At 40.9% G+C, this 20,900-nt stretch overlaps 1 protein-coding gene across 1 annotated transcript in view; it reads right to left on the bottom strand.

Moving 5' to 3' along the window:
- Nucleotides 1–20,900, bottom strand: part of fam219b (family with sequence similarity 219 member B) — a 179,995-nt gene that overhangs the window by 13,087 nt on the left and 146,008 nt on the right. The window lies entirely within an intron of this gene.

Here is a 20,900-nt window from a genome sequence, read left to right on the forward strand (position 1 = left end):
TCTCTCTCTCTCTCTCTCTCTCTCTGAGCTACTGGAGGTTAATTAGGGATGGATTTCTGATTAATTACGCATTCATTAAAGCGTCTTTAGCCTAATTAGACAGGGAGTTATCTATGTTCAGTGTCCGCGAGCTGAACCTCCTGCTGCTGAAGTTGTGCTGAAACTCCGCGTCCAGCTGATCAGGACGCCGTGACGTCAACGAGCCCACTGCGATGACGACAGAAAAGGGCCACAGGGGGCGCTACTGAGCGACGGGGGAAATAACGGTACCTGCATTTCCATCCTGGCTTCTGATGTATTTCAGCTCCTTTTCTTCGAGAAGGATCCTCTTGGTTTTCTTGTTCTTTTTTATTCAAGTCAAGAAAAATGGGACCTATAATGGGTACAAAATGGGTACAAAAAATACATCCTTCCTGGAAAATCACCTGAGATTTGTTTTTCTCAAATGAATCATTTCGAGATCATTTATTTTTCTATAGATAATCATTTTTACATATCTTAAGATAATTATCCTGAGATATTATTTTGGATTATTAGACATTGTAATATCAGAGCACCTCTGGAAACATGTTTTAAGCAGAGTTATTTTGAGATAATTATCCTGAGAACAACTGGAGATAAATGTCTTGAGAAAATTATTCTGTGATAAATACCTTGAGATAATTATCATAGAAAAAATATAAAAAGAAAAATATCCTGAGATAATGTAAAAAATATGTCAAGATAATTATATTGCGATAATTATTCTCAGAAAATTTTGACAAAAATAAATTTAAGATGACTGTTGTCATAACAACAGTCATCTTTAACAAGAAACCTTGAAAAAACATAAATATTTTGAGATAATTTTGAGAAAAGTTCTAAGAAAACAATCTTGAGATAATTATTCAGATAAAATGATGTCTAGATAATTCTTGAGATAATTATCTCTAGATCTCTCTTAGCTCTGATACAGTAAAAATGTCAATAAAACAAAAAAAATCCACCCTTTAGTCAAAAGCCTATGTGTTTTTTCATGCCCTTTGCGTGCATTTTCTTCATTCTTCATTTTTTTCACATTTCTAAATGTATTTTATAATAATAAATAGTTTAAACATATATAGGCAACATCCAAAACACACAAAAAATGAAAGAGACATTGACTTTGGTGCTGTGGTTGTACATCATGCCATGAAAGTTGTATAAGGGCAATATATCTAATCCCTAAGCCTGCTTTGCCTGTAGATGACCACCTGGCAATACAGAAGAGCAGCCACAGGACACAAACAGATGGTGTAAGTTGGTTTGAGTAACAGTCATCTTCCCAATGACACTGCTTTACTTCTGCATTAAACCAGATGGTCCTGTTCATGATCTTCGAGCTGTCCAGTGCCAAACCCAAACCTTAATTCTCAACCCTATAACCAAACACTCGTAATCCTCCCACCTCCTACATAACCCTCACTCCTCTGCACCAAACACACTATATAAAAAAAAACTATTCTTTCATTCCTGCGCAAATAAATACATGAAGAATTATTATTAAAGGACCACAGCTGTAGAAATGGAGGGCCTTTGGTTCATTATTGCTGACCACACTAACCAGACTGCTTTCAGTTCCCACGCTTTTCTGCTGCTCAGTTTGTCCAGTTTTTGTTTCTGGGGTTTTATTTCTTTTCTTTTTTTTTGTCAATTTTAACTTTAGCCCTGATAAATGTGTTTCCCATAGAAGGCTGTGGGCAAAGCCAGCTGCGAATGCAGTAAATGCTCACGCTCGCTTGCTCACACACACACACACACACACACACACACACACACACACACATGAAACTACTAAAACATCTATATACTGTATATCACTGCTGTCACGCAAAAACATTGTATCCCCAAAAATGTCAACTTTACAAAAGGAGGAAAAAACCTGCTTTACCTTCAATGGACGTCAATGTAAAAGATTCAAATCCAAAGCATCTTTGAGCATTTCTATTGGTCCATTCATCGTGACATTTTACCGCAATGAGTAAAAATGGAGATGCATTTTTACATGACAGTAATTGATTATAGAACTCATATGCTACACATATTCCCTTACCCAACAACCCTGTGTACCAGGTATGGCTGTTAGCTGTAGCTATATCCAGTTTTACTGACAGTTTTACTGACAACCTACTATATAAAACCATATGCTACATGTAACCATGGCAACTCAAAGAAACATCTGGGTGCTTATACGTTTTTTTTTTTGTTTTGTTTTTTGCCTGATTATAGAGTTCCTAAATATATGTATAACATCTTTTGTAAATTTTATTTGATATATTTTGGCTGGGGTGAAAAATGCTCAATTGCGGTTGTACCAGTTTATTTACAACCCTGTTATTTAGCCTTATAAAAGGCTTGTGAAGAAAATAATAAGCTCTGCTTTAATTGGCTTCTTTACACCACTGCAACTGCTCACAGGAGCCATGTAGCATAGCATAGCATACTATAGCATATCATAGCAGGACTTTAGCAGTCTCATTGTCCTCTCAGTGTCCTCTCAGTGCTGTAGTGCTCAGTTAGTTAGCTAATTAGATTGTTGCCAGTCAGCTAGTATTAGTTTTTGGCCAAGTGTGAGTACCTGCTCGCTTCCCCAGCTTTAGTTTCATCACATCCCAAGTTTCAGTTACACTTCTGCGAACACTGGCATTGGAAAAGACGTGGTCATGTTGGCCTGGTTTACATAGCAACCTGTTTTCCAGTAACTAACCCTAGTTAGGCAGTGATGTTCATGCTTGTCTTCGACTAGCAGATCAAACTGACTAAACAGATGAAACCTCATATTTACATTTCAGTTCAGTTTTACTGTGTTTTCGCTAGTGGGCTGCTGTTTGTGTTCGGGGGCGTGAGTATAATGAAGAGTCAAGACTTTAATGTAACAGTTTCAGAGTTTTGGAATTGGCTCGTTTTACAGCTCTGTTTTGGTGATGTCGGATTTTCTTTTAAATGAGGACACAACAGTGTGTCCCGTACATTTACTGAACTCTCATTATTATATAATTATACTATGCCAAGGTAAATCCAGTTTTTCATTCACAGACATCTTTAAATGAAGAGTTTGCACTGTGCTAGCAGTAGCTGGGAAGGTGATTAATGAAATTAAGAAAGAGAGAATTTAGGTCATATCAGTAAAGCTTCCCACCAACACCACTGAACAACTTGTGGGAAACCTTGGGGATATTAAAGACTGCATTTTAAAGTGTTTGGCCGGTGCTGTTTGCTGTTCCGCCAGTTGCTGTGGGGTTCCGATTTTTACGATTGCTTATAGTTTACAGCAGCGTCTGAGGGTGAACTTATTGCTAGAACATGGGAGGAATTCAGGCTGCAGTTTTCCAAATATTACACAACACGACCCCTTCCGATAAGGGCCGGAACGATGATGAATTAGCATTTCTGAGATTGACAAAAGTGCTTACAGCCGCTTCCCACATTGGGTAGCTATCAATTTCGCTAATGTCTCTAGAGTGACCTCTTCAGCCAAAACTGTCAGAGAAAGACGTACAGCTGGCGAACGCTGTGAAGCAAGTCTGGCGCGTGTGTTTCCCCCTTTGTCTGACATTTATTGCAGAAATGCGGCCTTGATGCATGATGGGTCACATCGCTCAGCAGCGGCAGAACGCCCAACTATCTCATCCAAGCATGTACTCGTAAACAAAACGACATGAAATTATTTATTAGCAAACACAGGAACAGGAAGGAATGTGACTGTGCTTGGGTTGGAGAGGGCTGTGTTCCAATTGCATACACTGAAATAGAGAGTTGGTTTCCCCTTTATATATAACAGCAGTTTTGTCTATTTATCTATAAGAATATTTGTGAGGTCAGGCACTGAGGTTGGACAAGATGGTCTGGCCTGCAATGTCTGTTGTAGTTCATCCCAAGGGTTTTCGATGGGGTTGATGTCAGGGTTCTGTGCAGGCTGGTCAAGTTCTTTCACACCAAACTCACCCAATCAAGCCTTTATGGACCATTGCTTTGTGTATTGGGGTACAGTCAGACATGCTGGAACAGATTAGGGCCTTCCCCGAAATGTTTCCACAAAGTTGAAAGTGTACAGTTGTCAAAAATGTCTTAGTATGATGAAGCATTAACATTTACCTTCACTGGAACTAAGGGACCTATAGGCCAACCCCCGAAAATCAACCCCATAACATTATCCCACCTCCACCAAACCGGCACAGTGCACTCAGGTCAGGCAGGTAATGTTTTACAGGCATTCACGAAATCCATCAGACTGCAAGGTATGTACAAACCGGATTCCCTTGACCCTTACGCACAGCGATTGTTCCAGATTCTCTGAATCTTTTGATGATGTTAAGCACGGTTGATAATGATAACTTAAAAGTCTTTGCGCTGGGTAACACCATTCTGGTATTGCTGCACTATCTTTCTGCGCAACAATGGTGGAATTGGTGATCCTCTTACCATCTTGGCTTCAGAGAGACACTGACACTCTGAGAAGCTCTTTTTATACCCAATCATGTTGTCAATTGACCTAATTAGTGTTAATTGGTCTTCCAGCTGTTCGTTATATGCTCAATTTCTTTTTTCCAGCCACTTATTGCTATTTGTCCCAACTTTTTTGGGATTTGTTGACGCCATGAAATTTTGAATCAACATATTTCTCCTTTAAAATGTTACATTTACTCAGATTAAACTTTTGATCTGTCATCTATGTTCTATTACGAATAAAATATTGAAATTTGCCATCTCCACATCATTGCATTCAGTTTTTATTCACAATTTGTTTAGTGTCCCAACTTTTTTGGAATCCGGTTTGTACATGTGATAGGGGGAGAGTACTATAGAGTGGGTAGGCAAATTGCTTATCTAGATTGGGCAGGACACATGGGGGGGGGGGAGCATATATATACATTTAACCAATAAACAATAGAACAATTATGTGTTATTGTTAAATAAAAAATAGATATATTCAAAAATCCACTGCAGAGACCTAAAAGTACCTGTAGTTGCAGAAACACTCAGCTTTACACATTTTGTTAGCAGTCAATTAGGAAACGGATCCTTATTTTCCTGGGCTGATATTTTTCTGGGTCCAAGCACTGATTCATTGGCTTCCAGTGTCTTGAGTTTGATTTGAATTTGGAGTACAGCCTTCAAGGCCCTGCTGTGACAGATACCGCATGTGGATGGACTCTTCCAAACTGTTGTCACTACAACTTCATTACTATGATTTGGTCTTCAGCTTGGCACATAAAGCTACAACAGTTGTGTTTTCATTTAAGGATCATTGGCAAACATCTCTCTCTTGCTCTCTCTCTCTCCCCAAAAAAAAGGTTCCGATCAGACAGTCAAATTCAGCCCCACGTGTAAGGAAAGTACACCTACATGCAGAATACAAGAAACGAAACATGTGAGCTACAAAGAGAGAGGACTGCATGTCTGCATACGGGCTACTCTTTGCTCCTACAGTACTGCAGCTTGTGCTGATCTAGTTCGTGGTTTTAGAGGAACACACTACCTTCCCATATGCCGCAGGTGCAGAGATCAGAGAGGGCAAGCGGAAGAATCCCGTCGGCTTCCGAAAAACAAAGTGTTTAGAGTTTGAAAAGTTTCAGACCGGAACCAAGAGTCTCCACAGCTGTTGAGAAGAAAGTTCAGGGAGCTGAACAAGGGTAACTTGAGTTCTGCTTAGAAAGAACAACACTAAAATAATGATGCTGCACTGTGAAACAGAGACGTTTTGACCACTCGAAGAAATACTCTAGATTGAAAATGGAAATTAGAATAGAAATGATTGGACAGATGCTTCAGCACTTGCCTAGTGGTTTACGAGTCTAAGAGTTTTCTGTTGTTTTTAGTACAAAGTCAAGTCAAGTCTCAGGTCTTTGGGGCACAAGCCAGAGTCAAACCTCAAGTCTATGAGGTGCAAGTCCAGGTCAAGTCTCAAGTCTTTGGGGTGCAAGTCCAAGTCAAGTCTCAAGTCTTTGGGTGCAAGTCCAAGTCAAACCTCAAGTCTTTGAGGTGCAAGTCCAGGTCAAGTCTCAAGTCTTTGGGGTGCAAGTCCAGGTCAAGTCTCAAGTCTTTGGGGTGCAAGTCCAAGTCAAACCTCAAGTCTTTGGGTGCAAGTCCAAGTCAAACCTCAAGTCTTTGGGGTGCAAGTCCAAGTCAAGTCTTAAGTCTTTGGGGTACAAGCCAGAGTCAAACCTCAAGTCTTTGGGGTGCAAGTCCAAGTCAAGTCTCAAGTCTTTGGGGTGCAAGTCCAAGGCAAGTCTTAGGTCTTTGTGGTACAAGCCAGAGTCAAACCTCAAGTCTTTGGGGTGCAAGTCCAAGTCAAGTCTCAGGTCTTTGGGTTACAAGCCAAAGTCAAACCTCAAGTCTTTTAGGTGCAAGTCCAAGTCAAGTCTCAAGTCTCTGCAATTAGAATCTGAGTTTAGTCTTGTTTCTCTGGGGTTCAAGTCCAAGTTGAGTCTACTGTATAGTCCCTGCAGTGACTCAAGACAGTATTTTCCCAATAGTTTGGGAATCTAATCATCTCAGTGTTTAGGAATATCAGCTGTTTTGTACGTAGTCACAGTTGCAAAAGTAATTGAAAAATTTTCTGATAAGCAGTCCAGTTTCCTTATCCCTTATTATTTCATGTCAAATTACTGAGATAAATGGTCTGGAATTGATACCAATAAAATTGAAAATTTTATTTGGATTTGGTAGCTGTTCACAGGAACTCCTAATATGCGAATCACATCATTAGACTGAAAAAACAACCCTTTGAATTACTTTTGAATCACAAACACTGCAAATACTTATGGACCTGTTTTTATTTAATATCTGAGCAAACTAACTTACTTTAATGCTACTTCAGCCTCAAATCCCTGCTTGACTATATAATGTCACAGGCCTGATTGGAACGTCTTCATCTTGTACATTAACAAGGCTAGAAATCATTCCACTTCCCATAACACACACAAAATATCATATATTTAACCCACAGTTTTCCAGACAGCCCAAAAGAATGAAGACCTCACTTTCCATATAATGCCTCAGTGGGCCTGTATCATCTTACATATGATCGATGGAGCATATTTCAGCAATATTATGGTGTGCCAGAGGGGTGAAGGCTCCAGTTTATCCCACAGTAGCTTGAGAGGTCTCTATAGTCATGTCCTCGCATTGTGTGCAGAGTGAGCTGATTGAAAGGAGCACGGGCAACATCTGGATTTTGTCTTAAAGACAGTTCCGGTGTCAAATGTGAAACATACTGTTACGAGCACATCTGGATCAAAAATCTAAGTGCACATTTCTACTGGAATAAGATCTTCAACATGATCCTTAGTCTTTGTTACATACAAATATACAGTCATGTTTCTTTCTTGTGTTTTATTTACATATTTAAACATCTGGATAATTAATGTGCATTTGAGCAATATTGAGAGATGGTGACAATATAACTAAACACATACAGCTAAGGAAAAGTCTCTAAAAACTGTATATTGTAAAATATAATTAATAGAATTGGAATAAGGACAAAGTTTGGGACACCCCCACATTTATTACCACTCCAAGTAGCAATATCAGATGCAGCACATCACATCACTAGGTAGGATTTTGGAGGAACCTGGCTTATTTAAACCTCAGACATGTGTCTGGACGTCCTGGTCTGGTTCTGGCAAACTTTAATCTAGTCCTGATTCATTTTTTTAAAGTATATTCTTAGAATTTACAGTTACGCCCCTTTGGTTGGACTGATTTTTCCAGACATTTTCCACTGACTTCCATGTGGCCCTAAAATTAAAATTATTTTTTTCATTTCTTAGATTCTGAAGTTTTATTGGTTTTTGTTTCCTGCACATATATAGCAAAACCCCTCATTGTCTGATCCCTCACAGTCATTAAAGTGAAGTTAATATATAGTGTGAGCTGCAGCCACCTGTGCACGCTCTTTCCCTTTAGGACTGGAGCAAAGAAGTAGAGGACATCATTCATCAAAGCCAGTCCCAGTGCACTCATCCATCCTGCAGGCCTCTGTGCACAGAGTACCTCCAGTTTCAGCATAAGACAAGAAGAAACAGTATTAAATAACTGCAGTGTGAAAGAGAGACGTGGGAATCAGAGAGCTTCCGTGCCTGTGGGCAGCAACAGCAGAGGCCCGGATGAACTTGCTGTTATTGATGTTTTCCCACAGTATTTCCGGTGTGACATTTCGAGCTCAAGATAATTTAAAGAGAACCAGATCTGTTGGCTTTGGATTAACCAGTGCTATGATAATCTAGTTCTGAGTCCAACTTTAGAGAACTAGTTGAGCCTAACTGCACATTTCCTCCATTGTGGTCTCGTTAGTCTCTACCTACCCAAATGTAGTCAATCAGTCAAGACATGCTTGGTGTCTGAGGGATGCTTATTATTAGTCTTGCTCTAGAGCTGCAAAGCTCAAGTCAACCCCAACTTCACATGATCACCACCCTACCTCATTCCCAACTTCCCAACTCATCCAGCATCATCACAGTTCCACTGCTCTACAGCTCAATGCTGGGCTTTAAACCCCTCTAGCCTACATCTGGCATTAGGCAGCATGGTGCCAATAGGTTCATGTTTATCTGCCCCAGAGAGTCCTATTCTATTGGCAGTACTTATGTACAGGAACTAGACAAGCTGTCTGTATGTGTGCATTCGCACATCTGTCTCAGCAATGAGTGCAACTTAAAGTAGTTGAATGCTTTCATTAGAAAGGGTGTCCACAAACATTTGGACATAAATTTGTGGACGTGCATTTTTGTAATTATGCCATGCTTTCCCTTTTACTGTGTGCTCAGTTTCAGTTTGATTCAGCTGAGGTAGGCCCTTCTGGTTTTTCCATCTCTGTTTTGGTTATGTTGGAGAGTCAACAGTGTTTGGGGTTCTCGGTTTGTCACTTCAATGTACCAAACTCTCATTATAGAGGGTGAATTTACCTTATGCCAAGGTACATACAGATTTCCATTTTAGGATCCCTTTAAGCTGGTTTATGCTGGTGTGGTGCCAGTTGATCAGCGTGCCACTGTTCAGAACACAATTTTAAATGACAAATTACTGCAAACACATGAACAGCTGGTGCTGAATATGATCTCTGACATTACAGCGTGGAATATCTTTCTCATCAGCTCCTGACATTATCCATTAAGCAGAATACCTTTGGTTAAGAAAATCAGATTCAAGTTTAAATGTCATAACATGAAGAAATTTGCTCAAATTTCTCAGTGCAGCCTTAAAACACATGTCCTGCACAGCTTGCCCAGACTTCATGTCAACCTTAAATAAACTAAGCATGGCAATACTTCCTTTAAAGGGGGTGTCTGGCCTGAAATCTGCTCCAGAGAGCCCTATTCTATTGGCAGTACTTCTGTACAGGGACTAGACAAGCCGTCTGTGTATGTGTGCATTCGCACATCTGTGTCAGCAATGAGTGCAACTTAAAGTAGCTGAATGCATTGGTTTGGGGGGGGTCCTAGTCTAAAATTAGCCTTAATCAGCATCACATTACCCAGCGTCACTGGTTTGACAGAAGTCTTGATTTTTGTGTCCCAGCCATGTGGATCCATAAGTTTATCTGCTCTGCCATTATGTTTACTAAAGCCACAAGATACAGATCAGGCAGAATCACGAAAACCAGACAGAAAAGGAAGTTTTTATGGTGGATATGGAGTCTGGAGTGCAGTTGTTTCCTACCAATCAAAAACTTGAAAATAAAGAAGTGCGCCTCCTATTGGTATCTGTTTGTTTCTGTTCATTCTCGAACAATGTATTAGAGATGGAAAATTCAGGTCAAGTAAGTAAAAATCCGCCTGCAGGAGACAACGGCAGCTCTGCATTCAGTTAAAACAAAACTCTGGGTGGATTTTTACTTTCTGAACCTGAATTTGTCCATTAATGCAATGTATACATATTACCTTACATCCTTTTTACATGATCTACAAAGAAAAAGAAAACCTTTAATAAACTAGCTGAAAAAGTAGGACTTTAATAAATTATCTGAAGCAGTAGGCCTCTAATAAATTAGCTAAAGCAGTAGGCCTCTAATAAATTAGCTGAAGCAGTAGGCCTCTAATAAATTAACTGAAGCAGTAGGCCTCTAATAAATTAGCTGAAGCAGTAGGCCTCTAATAAATTAGCTGAAGCAGTAGGCCTCTAATAAATTAGCTGAAGCAGTAGGCCTCTAATAAATTAGCTGAAGCAGTATGCCTCTAATAAATTAGCTGAAGCAGTAGGCCTCTAATAAATTAGCTGAAGCAGTAGGCCTCTAATAGATTAGCTGAAGCAGTAGGTCTTTAATAAATTAGCTGAAGCAGTAGGCCTCTAATAAATTAGCTGAAGCAGTAGGCCTCTAATAAATTAGCTGAAGCAGTAGGCCTCTAATAAATTAGCTGAAGCAGTAGGCCTCTAATAGATTAGCTGAAGCAGTAGGTCTTTAATAAATTAGCTAAAGCAGTAGGCCTCTAATAAATTAGCTGAAGCAGTAGGCCTCTAATAGATTAGCTGAAGCAGTAGGTCTTTAATAAATTAGCTGAAGCAGTAGGTCTTTAATAAATTAGCTGAAGCAGTAGGTCTTTAATAAATTAGATGAAGCAGTAGGTCTTTAATAAATTAGATGAAGCAGTAGGCCTCTAATAGATTAGCTGAAGCAGTAGGTCTTTAATAAATTAGCTGAAGCAGTAGGTCTTTAATAAATTAGCTGAAGCAGTAGGTCTTTAATAAATTAGATGAAGCAGTAGGTCTTTAATAAATTAGATGAAGCAGTAGGTCTTTAATAAATTAGCTGAAGCAGTAGGTCTTTAATAAATTAGCTGAAGCAGTAGGTCTTTAATAAATTAGCTGAAGCAGTAGGTCTTTAATAAATTAGATGAAGCAGTAGTTCTTTAATAAATTAGATGAAGCAGCAGGCCTTTAGTAGGCCTGAAGCAAAGCTGCCCAGGCAGTTGAAACAACACTCTTGGGTAGATTTTTACTTTCTGGACCTGAATTTATCCATCTCTGCAATGTATCCATATTCAGTTACATCCTGTTTACTGGCATTATCTACAAAGCAGAAGCATTTAATAAACTGACATGAAGTTGATGATTTTTAAATGTAATAAAACTTTTTTTTACTGCTTTTTCCAGTTAAGCCCTTCAACACATGTCCCGACCCACAGATTGGAGCACAGCTTTCCCAACCTTTAATGAGCTAAGCATGGCAATTTGCCCTTTTTAAACCAACCCGTAGCATCATGTTCATTAAAACCATGTAAAAACATGAATTCGTTTTCTTTACAGAGTTATCCAGCTACGAAAAAACAGCTACGACGCTAACGCTATTACGAGTAAATAGCAAACAAATTGGACCACAAGCTGCAAAAGGAAGGCCGCAGCTTTTAACAAGGGTGGGTTTATGATGGTGGAAAGAGAGGTATGCGAGGAGGAACGGGTGGGAAGAGTTTGTTACGATCTCTAAAAGTTCCCACCCTGAAGTCGCACTGGGAAATGTTCTGTTTTACTGGTTAATTGCTTTGAACTGCCATTCAGAAGTCCAGTTCAGGGCAGAATGTGTGTGATGTCAACATGCGGTGGATATGATGAGGATCTTAAAGGTGCATATCATGAAATAATATATTTTTTTTGTTTCCCTTTTTATGGAAAGCGTACAGCCTAATTTAAATTCATCATGGGTGTCACACACTCCCAGTTTGGTACTGCCAATTAAGCCACCCATGCGTACCGCCCCAGCACTAGCAATGCTCCCGACACTAGGAGGGTAAGGACTTAACTTGTCTCCTCCAATTGAACAAAGCCAACCACCACCACCAGCTGACTTGCTGTAACGGTGGCTTCTACTACAGAACCATGCTGGAGTTCAGTGAGCTCTTTAGAAACACCCACTCTGTCACTAATGTGTGTAAGAGAGGCAGACTGCATGGCCAGGGGCTTGATTTTACACACCTGTGGCAATGGGACTGAATGAAACACCTGAATTCAATAAATAATGATGTGACCCAATACTTTTGTCCATTTAGTGCACACCTGGGTCATTGTGGATCATTTTTGGGGTCATTTTCGAACATTCATAGACATACATACAAAAATATGCTCAAAACACACACTCTGCAGGGCCAGCAGGAACTCATTTGGGGTTCACATGCTGGATTCCAGTTTTCATAACGTTTGATGAGATTCAGCCTCGCTGTTTACATCCGTTTTTGGGGTATGTGTGTTTACAGCACTTGGACGGGGAAAATGAGGAAGATGACGCACAAAACGAAGGACGTGTTACCAGTGATGAGATCTGGACGTTGATGTGTTGATGAGAGGGAAATTTTTATCTGTTAAATATTTATATTTCACTGTCACACAAACTCACGAGCCAGCAGTGCTGCTGGTGAGATCCAACTAATAAACTATGTGTAATTGACTTCATGAATTTACACATACCAGTAGTTGATGGACACAAAGGCTCAGTTCACACCTGGTGTTAATATGAGTCTCGAGTGATCCGATCATAGAAAATGGCCAAAACGCATAGCCGTCAGCACACCTGGCATTTCAAATTTGTCTTCTGCAGCTGTTTATATCATTTATACACATGCAGGACACACACACACACACACATATATATATATATATATATATATAGAGAGAGAGAGAGAGAGAGAAATGTGAGTCGTGTCTCGGTAATCTATTTCATGTGCAGAGCTTATTTACTCTGGACTCATTTACTGGCTCTGAAGGAAGAGCTGAAGTTTCAATGAACTTTTCCAATATTTTCTTGCTTATGTCACGTTTGGACGTGAGTAAATAAACTGCCTAAAGTCTTTCATTTGGAAACAATAAGAAGGAACCGGTGTCCAAATTATCCTAAGCTACTCTGATATTGACAGTAACAGGTTTCTCAGCTTCACTCTGTCCTGTTTCAGATAAAAAGGTTCTCCTTTCAGAACTGATTAGACCATCAGATGAGAAGCAGATGGAAATGTGGAACATCTGTAAATCAACTACTGTCATTCACGACACCCTCACCCTGTGCCTTCATCACAACAGCAGCTGTCAATGGAAGAAAATTGATGGCTTATTAATCATAATTATAGCAGATGTATTCATTTAGACTATTTTCTTAGCCAACGTATAACAAGGGAACAGAGAAATGGTAGATACATGTACATTAATAAAATAATATAATATAAAATAAAATTTAATAAATACATATAATAATAATAATAATAATAATAATAATAATAAGATAAAGGTGCACTTATTTGTCACTGTACTAAGTACAGTGCAATGTGTCCTCCACATTTGACCCTGTTATAGTGAACACACACAACTTCAGCGCCACAGGTGAAGAGGGGGTGAATCCACAACCCTGCCATCAGAAGCCCAGAGCTGTAACCGCTGAGCCACCACCATTAATAATAATAATAATAATAATAATAATAAAAGGACATTTTTAAACTTTTGGGATGAGGTGGGGTGTTGATCATCCACCCAACATCGTGACCTCACTTGTCGCTGAATGTGATTAAATCCTCACAGCTTCACAATCTAATAGAATGAGTCAGTCACTCCAACAAAAGCAGGATCTTATCGGAAGAAACAATGAATGAGCAGGTGTCCCAATACTTTTGTCCATGCTTTTGAACCTCCATAGGACCTTTCAGTATTGCTTTTTCTGTGTCTTTTTACTAAGGATGTTGCTTAGCTGCAGATATCTATAGGAGTGCTGTCTCAAATGCCCTGCCTTGTTTATATACGGTTAACACACATGCAGAGAAGGGACGAGATAGAGAGAGAGAGAGAGAGAGAGAGAGAGAGAGAGAGAGATAGAGAGAGAGAGATAGAGATATCACACCCACTTTCCTTTGCTCTGTCAGCTTTATGAATCTCATTCTGCTCTGACTGACGTCTCAATACAACCCAGCTGACCATTTGGCCTCGTTTGCATATTCACTCCATCCCGACAGGCCGAGTGATCCGTCACGTCTCTCCTCATCCAATCAGCTTTGATCAGGGGCCGGGGAGTCTTGACCCACAGAAACCTGATCCACGGTGGCTGACGGAGCACAGGCTGAGCGTGAGGCTGTATACAGGACGACCGCTGGTCAGGGTGTGTTCATTTATCATCATTACACTCAGAAGTTCAGAGAAGGGAAAGTTCACACACATCTCATAAGGATGCCTTAATCAGCACTGCTCTGACCAGCTGGACAAGTGGGCCCACTTACTTAGGACCATATGTCAGGACCACTTAGCAGACACACACACACACATACACATAGCGAGAGAGAAACATGTCACAAATCTAAAGCAAAATTTGGCAGAGAAACCAAGTAGTTCAAAAAGAGAAGCAAAGGAAACCGAGTCCTAATGAAAACCAGCAGATCCGCTTCCATTAGACCCTTATTTGTACCAATGCAGTGAAGCCACCGCTGGAGCCATGGCCACCTCAGGTGTCCGTCTGTCTGTCTTTGAAACGTCTGTTTTGGAACATCTTCCGCACTGTGGATATGGAGGTACTGAGTGGAGCCTTCAAACACTGCTTCCAGCAACAACACCAGCTTGGCTAACAATGAATGGAAGCCTGTTGGGACTATTTAATGCAGTGGTTTTCCATCCTGGGGCCTGCAGCCAAATAACTTTAGAGGGAAATTCCGCAAGTGTTTCAAATCCTCTGCATTTATACTCCGCTAAGACGTAAACACAGTCCCTCAGTGTAGTCTGGTAACCAAAAATGCTCCATATTAGTGGAACTTGCAGGCCCAGATTCACCAAGCATCTTAGGTGATCTGATCTCAAACGCATAGCTGTTCCACTCGTACAGACCAGAGTAAAGTAAAGCTTTGGGTGAACCTCCTTCTCTCTATCAGAATCAGAATCAGGTTTATTGGCCAAGTATGTTCACACACACAAGGAATTTGTTTCCAGCTGTTAGTGTCTCTCCAGTAGTAATAATATACAGCTACTCTACATGTAATTTACAGACAATACACAATATACAGACAACAGACTTTACGAGGACATTTCTATACAGTGTGCTATACAGTGTTATTACAGAATAGCAGTATGCAACAATATACAGATTAAATATTGTATAACTACAGCAGTATAAGCATGAAATGAGTGATATATAATAATAGCTTATCAGTAATATCTATGGCCTTTAGCCGCTGATGGTGATCAGCTGTTGAGGAAGGTGATGGCGTGAGGGTAAAAACTGTTCTTGTGTCTGACAGTCTTAGTGGACATAGTTCTGTAGCGTCTGCCAGACGGGAGCAGCTGAAAGAGGTTGTGAGCAGGGTGCGAGGAGTCCGTAATGATTTCCTCTGCCCGTTTTCTATTCCTGAACGGAGGGCAGAGAAGCAGCGATGATTCTCTCAGCTGTCCTCATAAATGGTCATATACTGGTCAGCTGCAGCTAACAATGATAACTAACTAACACAGGTAGTGACTGATAAAGTCATGGGTGTTCATTACAAGAAATGAATTGCCAATAGATTAGGACACTCTGGGGCAGATAGACATGAACCTCTACTGACACAATGCCTAATGCCAGAGATTAGCAAGAAGGCTACAACTCCCCCAGCATTGAGCTGTGGAGCAGTGGGACTGTGTTCTCTGGAATGATGGATGGTGCTCCATCCAGTACTTTTAGGATGAGTTGGGGATGGGGTAGGGTGGTGATCATCCACCCAACAGCCTGACCTCATTAATGCTCTTGTTGCTGAATGTAATCAAATCCTAGTCTAGTAGATTTACACTCAGTGTCATAGTTGTGTTCATCTGTAACCCAATAAACATAAAAAATATATAATATAATAATAATAATAATAATAATAATAATAATAATAATAATAATAATAATACATTTTAGATATTAGAATATCTGTTTGAATAAATGCTTTTAATGGTTTTCTTTGTACTTATTTTTTACTTTGAGGTACCAAAGAACCTCTTAAGTTTACCTTTAGTTTCTTTTAAAGTATAGTTTCCACTTCATTAATCACTAGTGGCCAAAATATTCAGAAGCAGTGTAATGGGCTCCCCAGTCTGAGCTTAGAGTGAGCTGGTAGTGACCATATTAACGTCGGATATATTAGTAGTGTGCTGTCTGATGATGTTCTTGTCATCATCATTAGCTCTGCTGTTGTGGTGTTCCCTGATTTACAGCCTTTGACTGCTCCTCCGAAGCCCTGAGGAGAGGCCGAGTCTCTTGCTGGGCCATTTGTCAGGCTGCCCGCCTCCACACACTTCACACTTGGCCAGATTTGTTCTGACTAGGACTGTCTGATGTTAGCAGTCCAGAAAATAAAACAACAGCTGACATTTCAGCTGGTTTACAACAGACAGGATCTGGAGGTGATACTCTTACTCACCACTAGAGGGTGAGAGAGAGTCATTATCCCAGTAGGGACTGTCCTAAAACTATCTAGATCGTGCAGCTTCTGTGGGAGAGATTTGAGAAACAGAAGAGACACAAGGAACATGTCTTTATTTTTTGTAAACCTCACAAATAACCCACAAAGCAGCAACATTAGAAGAAGTGTGTCAGCTCTGTGTGTGATTAACCTCTATCCATCACCGCGTCAGAACAGTAAAGCTATCATCTCTACGCATGAGTCAAACAAATGAGTCCATCACAGGTGATGATGTGTGTTTCTGCTCTAATGCCTGTCCATTACCCAGTCTCGGACAGACCATTTCACTTAGCACGGCGGCTTTGCCTGTGTTCTCAGCAGTGACGCATGTTTGGGCATCTACATGCAGTGCAAGAGGGCCTTCAGGATAATCAGATATAATCGTCAGGTATGAGAAAGTACACGCTCTCCTTTCTAAATGGATGGGGTGCTCCTTTCCTACCTCCTACTTTTTATGGCTGTGTCTCATTAAAGGCCAAAAGTTACTGCATGAAGGCTTCATATTATCATTTGGCTTCATATCTATCTATCTACATTATATAGACAAAAGTATTGGGACACCTGCTCATTCATTGTTTCTTCGGAAATCAAGGACATTAAAAAGAGCTTATCCTGCCTTTGTTGAAGTAACTGTCTCTACTGTCCATGGAAGAAGGCTTTCTACTAGATTTTGGAGGAGCAATGCTGTGAGGATTTGATTGCATTCAGCAACAAGAGCGTTAGGGAGTTCAGGATGTTGCGTGGGTGGATGATAACCACTCCACCTCATCATCCCCAACTCCCGAAATCATCCCAAAAGTATAAGATGGAGCATCAACCATCCATCATTCCAGAGAACACTGTTCTTCCACTGCTCCTCAGCTCAATGCTGGGGGGCTTTATACCCCTCTAGCTCACGCTTGGCATTAAGCAGCATGGTGCCAATGGGTTCTTGTTTATTTGATCCAGAGAGTCCTATTCTGTTGGCAGTACTTATCTACAGGGACTAGAAAAGCTATGTGTGTTTGTGTGTGTGTGTGTGTGTGTGTGCATTTACACATCTGTCAGCAAGAGTCTCTCGTAGAGTAGGACCTCTACTGCACAGACTCTGGATGCAGATTTGACATGGCGGACAGTTTTGGCTTCATTTGTATAGAACGGAAGGGAATGGAGTCCCAGCGCCCATGTACCAGCGTCGGTTCTTAGCAATCAGCAGTAGACCAGAACTGGTGGTCCTAAGAGGATGAGATGGTGAGAAAGGCTGTAGCAGCTCTGCCTCATTTGAGACGTGCTTTTAATGTTTTAATGGGTGTGATGTGTACCGAGCACTTGGTGTGAGTACGGGATTCTAACAGCATTGAATTTTGAATAAACTGCAGTCGATTTAGAGCTTTACCAGAAAAGCCAATGGAAAAACAATTACAGTAATCTAAGCCTGAGGTTCTGGAAGCATAAACAAGACTTTCTGACCACTAATACAGACCACCGAAGTCTGAAGTCTGACATTTATGCAGTGAAAATTTCAAGAGTTAATCTTTCCAAAGTTCCATTTAAGAAAGTTGGAGCCCATAATAGCAGTCCAATTTTAAGCATAGCTTGAATAAGCTGCTATTGAAACTTGAGCACAAGACTCACCTTTCAAATCAGGAGGATGCGATTTAATCAGAGCACAGGACGCAATTAGGCAATCAGAGAGCAGCAGGGCTAAGACAGCCAATCAGATTGCAGCACTTAGCTAGCTAATCATAGAATTGGAATAAATCAGCCAATCAGAGTGCAGGATTCAGTTAATTCATTATCTCTCAAGTGTGAGATTCAATCAACCAACCAGAACATGGGACTTAATCAGCAGGACTCGGCTAGCCAATCAGACATCAGGACTAAGACAACCAATCAGATTGCAGGACTTGGCTGACCACTCTGAGGATGGGATTTAATCATCTAATCGAAGAATGGGATTCAATCAACCAATCAGAGTGCAGGATTCAGCTAATGCATCAGAGTGTGAGATTCAATCAAACAACCAGAACATGGGACTTAATCAGATAGTCAGAGCGCAGAACTCGGCTAGCCAATCAGACATCAGGACTAAGACAACCAATCAGTTTGCAGGACTCGGCCAATCTAAGGATGGGATTTACTTGCCCAGTTTTGTCTAGATCTTCAACCCTTCCTGCACCCTCAAGCCTCAAGCCTCGTTCCATCTTACATTCCAGTATTACCTTCACAGGTCATTGATTAGCTGAACGAGCTGTTAGATTTGGGTTGGAGGTGAAACCTGCAGGAAGGTCGATCTCCAGGAGGAGGTTCGATGACCACTGCTCTGGAAGATATATAGAGAAGCTTAGACGATTTCCGTTTCTGTGGTCAGGGCTGTAGGGCTATTGTTTAATCTTTCTGACACGTTTGCCTTTTGTCCTCTCACGCTGGCCTGGACCCACTCTGATTGGACAGCAGGGTGTACAGGCCAGAGTAAATCTCACATGAAGAGTAAGGTATGTTTGTGTATCTCCTGTGGCCTGTGGGTGGGAGCGCATCGTGTGGTAAAACATACATGATGAAGGAAAAATAGCGAACCCACGCCTTTCCTCCCAGCCTCCACCTACCCTTCTCTACAGTGAGAAACACTCACGCATCGATCTGTACAGTCGCTCAGCTCACGGAGGGGAATACCAGGCGATTGATTATGTCTGGAGAAGTCAAGACAGGGGAAAACTGCATGAATCACCAGATGAGAGAGAGGGGGTGGGTGGGTGGGGGGTGGTGGGGAAGGGTAGATGAGTGGGCAGATCATAAATGTCAGGATGTTGAGTCTATCGCACACAGTCAAGGTTAAAGTGAGTGGGAAAGTGAGTCATTGTAGTGTAGCGTGAGGAATGCTGCTGCAGCTCAGTGACAAAGCAACAACCAGCAAGAAGCTCCTCACACACTTATCACGAGGCCTGGGTAGAATTTTAAATGTTTACCACTATCATGATACAGATCTCTCAACTAGCATTTTCTTCAATATTCTCTTTTAATATAAAAATACATAAAATCATTTTTTGTGAGAAAAGGATATTTGTCTGGGCAGTAAGTGTTTATTTATTAACATTAGAATAAATACAAATAATCATACAATTATTCTTAAAAATAAATATTATGGGTGAGTGTGTTAGCTTATCCATTCCCAATGCCTCCTGGAGGAAAGCCAGCATGTCCAGTTCCCATTCAATCCAAGCTGCTGGCAGAGGGAAAAGAGAAGTCAGAAAACAACCATGTGAGCGGAACTCAATCAGCCATTTAGAACGCAGGATTGAGTTATCCAATAAGTGAGGGATTCACACAGCCAATGAATTGGTGGGAATCAAAATGCCAATCAGAGGGCAGGATTCAATCAGCAATTTTGAGCACAAGACTCACCTTGCAAATCAGGAGGATGCGAATTAATCAGAACACGTAATCAGAGAGCAGCACTCACCTAACCAATCAGACAGCAGGGCTGAGACAGCCAATCAGATTGCAGCACTCAGCTAATGCATTGTGTGAGATTCAATCAACCAACCAGAACATGGGACTTAATCAGATAGAGCGCAGGACTCAGCTAGACAATCAGGACTGAGACAGCCAATCAGATTGCCGGACTTGGCTAACCACTCTGAGGATGGGATATAATCATCTAATCGAAGAATGGGATTCAATCAGCCAATTAGAGTGCAGGATTCAGTTAATGCATTAGAGTGTTTGAAAGATTCAATCAACCAACCAGAACATGGGACTTAATCAGATAGTCAGAGAGCAGGACTTGGCTAGCCAATCGGACATTAGGACAGAGACAACCAATCAGATTGCAGGACTTGGCCAATCTCTCTATAATCAAGCAATCAGAAAAGATGTAACCAGCCAATCAGAGGAGAGGACTCAACCAGACACTCAGGACTAGCCGAGCAGACGGCAGGATCGCAAGACTCAGCTAGCCAATTGGTAGATGGGATTCAATCAGCCAATCAGAGTGCAGGATTAAGTCAAATCTGATCTAAGATCAATTCTATAATGTAATACTGCTTTCGAAATATCAGCCCTATATTATTATTATCATTATTATTATTATTATTATTACTATCAGGCTTAAAGGCAAGCCAGAAGCCCAGCACACAGCATGACAGTGTCCAAAGCTTGACTCACTGCTCTCAGTTTTGGAGCACATGCCAGGTTCGATGTGGTCAGTGAATTATTCAGCTCCACACTAAATCAATAGAGAAACGAGCAACAGGAGCGTCTGCGTGAATCAGAGCATCAGGTCAAGCACACACTCACGTGTGTTTCTTTGGTCACGGATGGCAGAACTCACTCTGATGATGTTTTAAACAGCTCTGGAATTCATGAAGCAAGATTTTACATTTTAGTTTAAAAAATAATCAAAAAGGGGGAGGAAAAGGGGAGGTGACGCGGTGGTGGAGGGTTGTGCAGACTTGTCATAGACACATGGACAGGTTGGAGATGGAATTTATAGGACATTAGATAAGGGAAGAGTGGCTTTAGGCATGTTCC

The sequence above is a fragment of the Salminus brasiliensis genome, chromosome 13, assembly GCF_030463535.1.
Source record: "Salminus brasiliensis chromosome 13, fSalBra1.hap2, whole genome shotgun sequence".
Taxonomy (NCBI): Eukaryota; Metazoa; Chordata; class Actinopteri; order Characiformes; family Bryconidae; genus Salminus; species Salminus brasiliensis.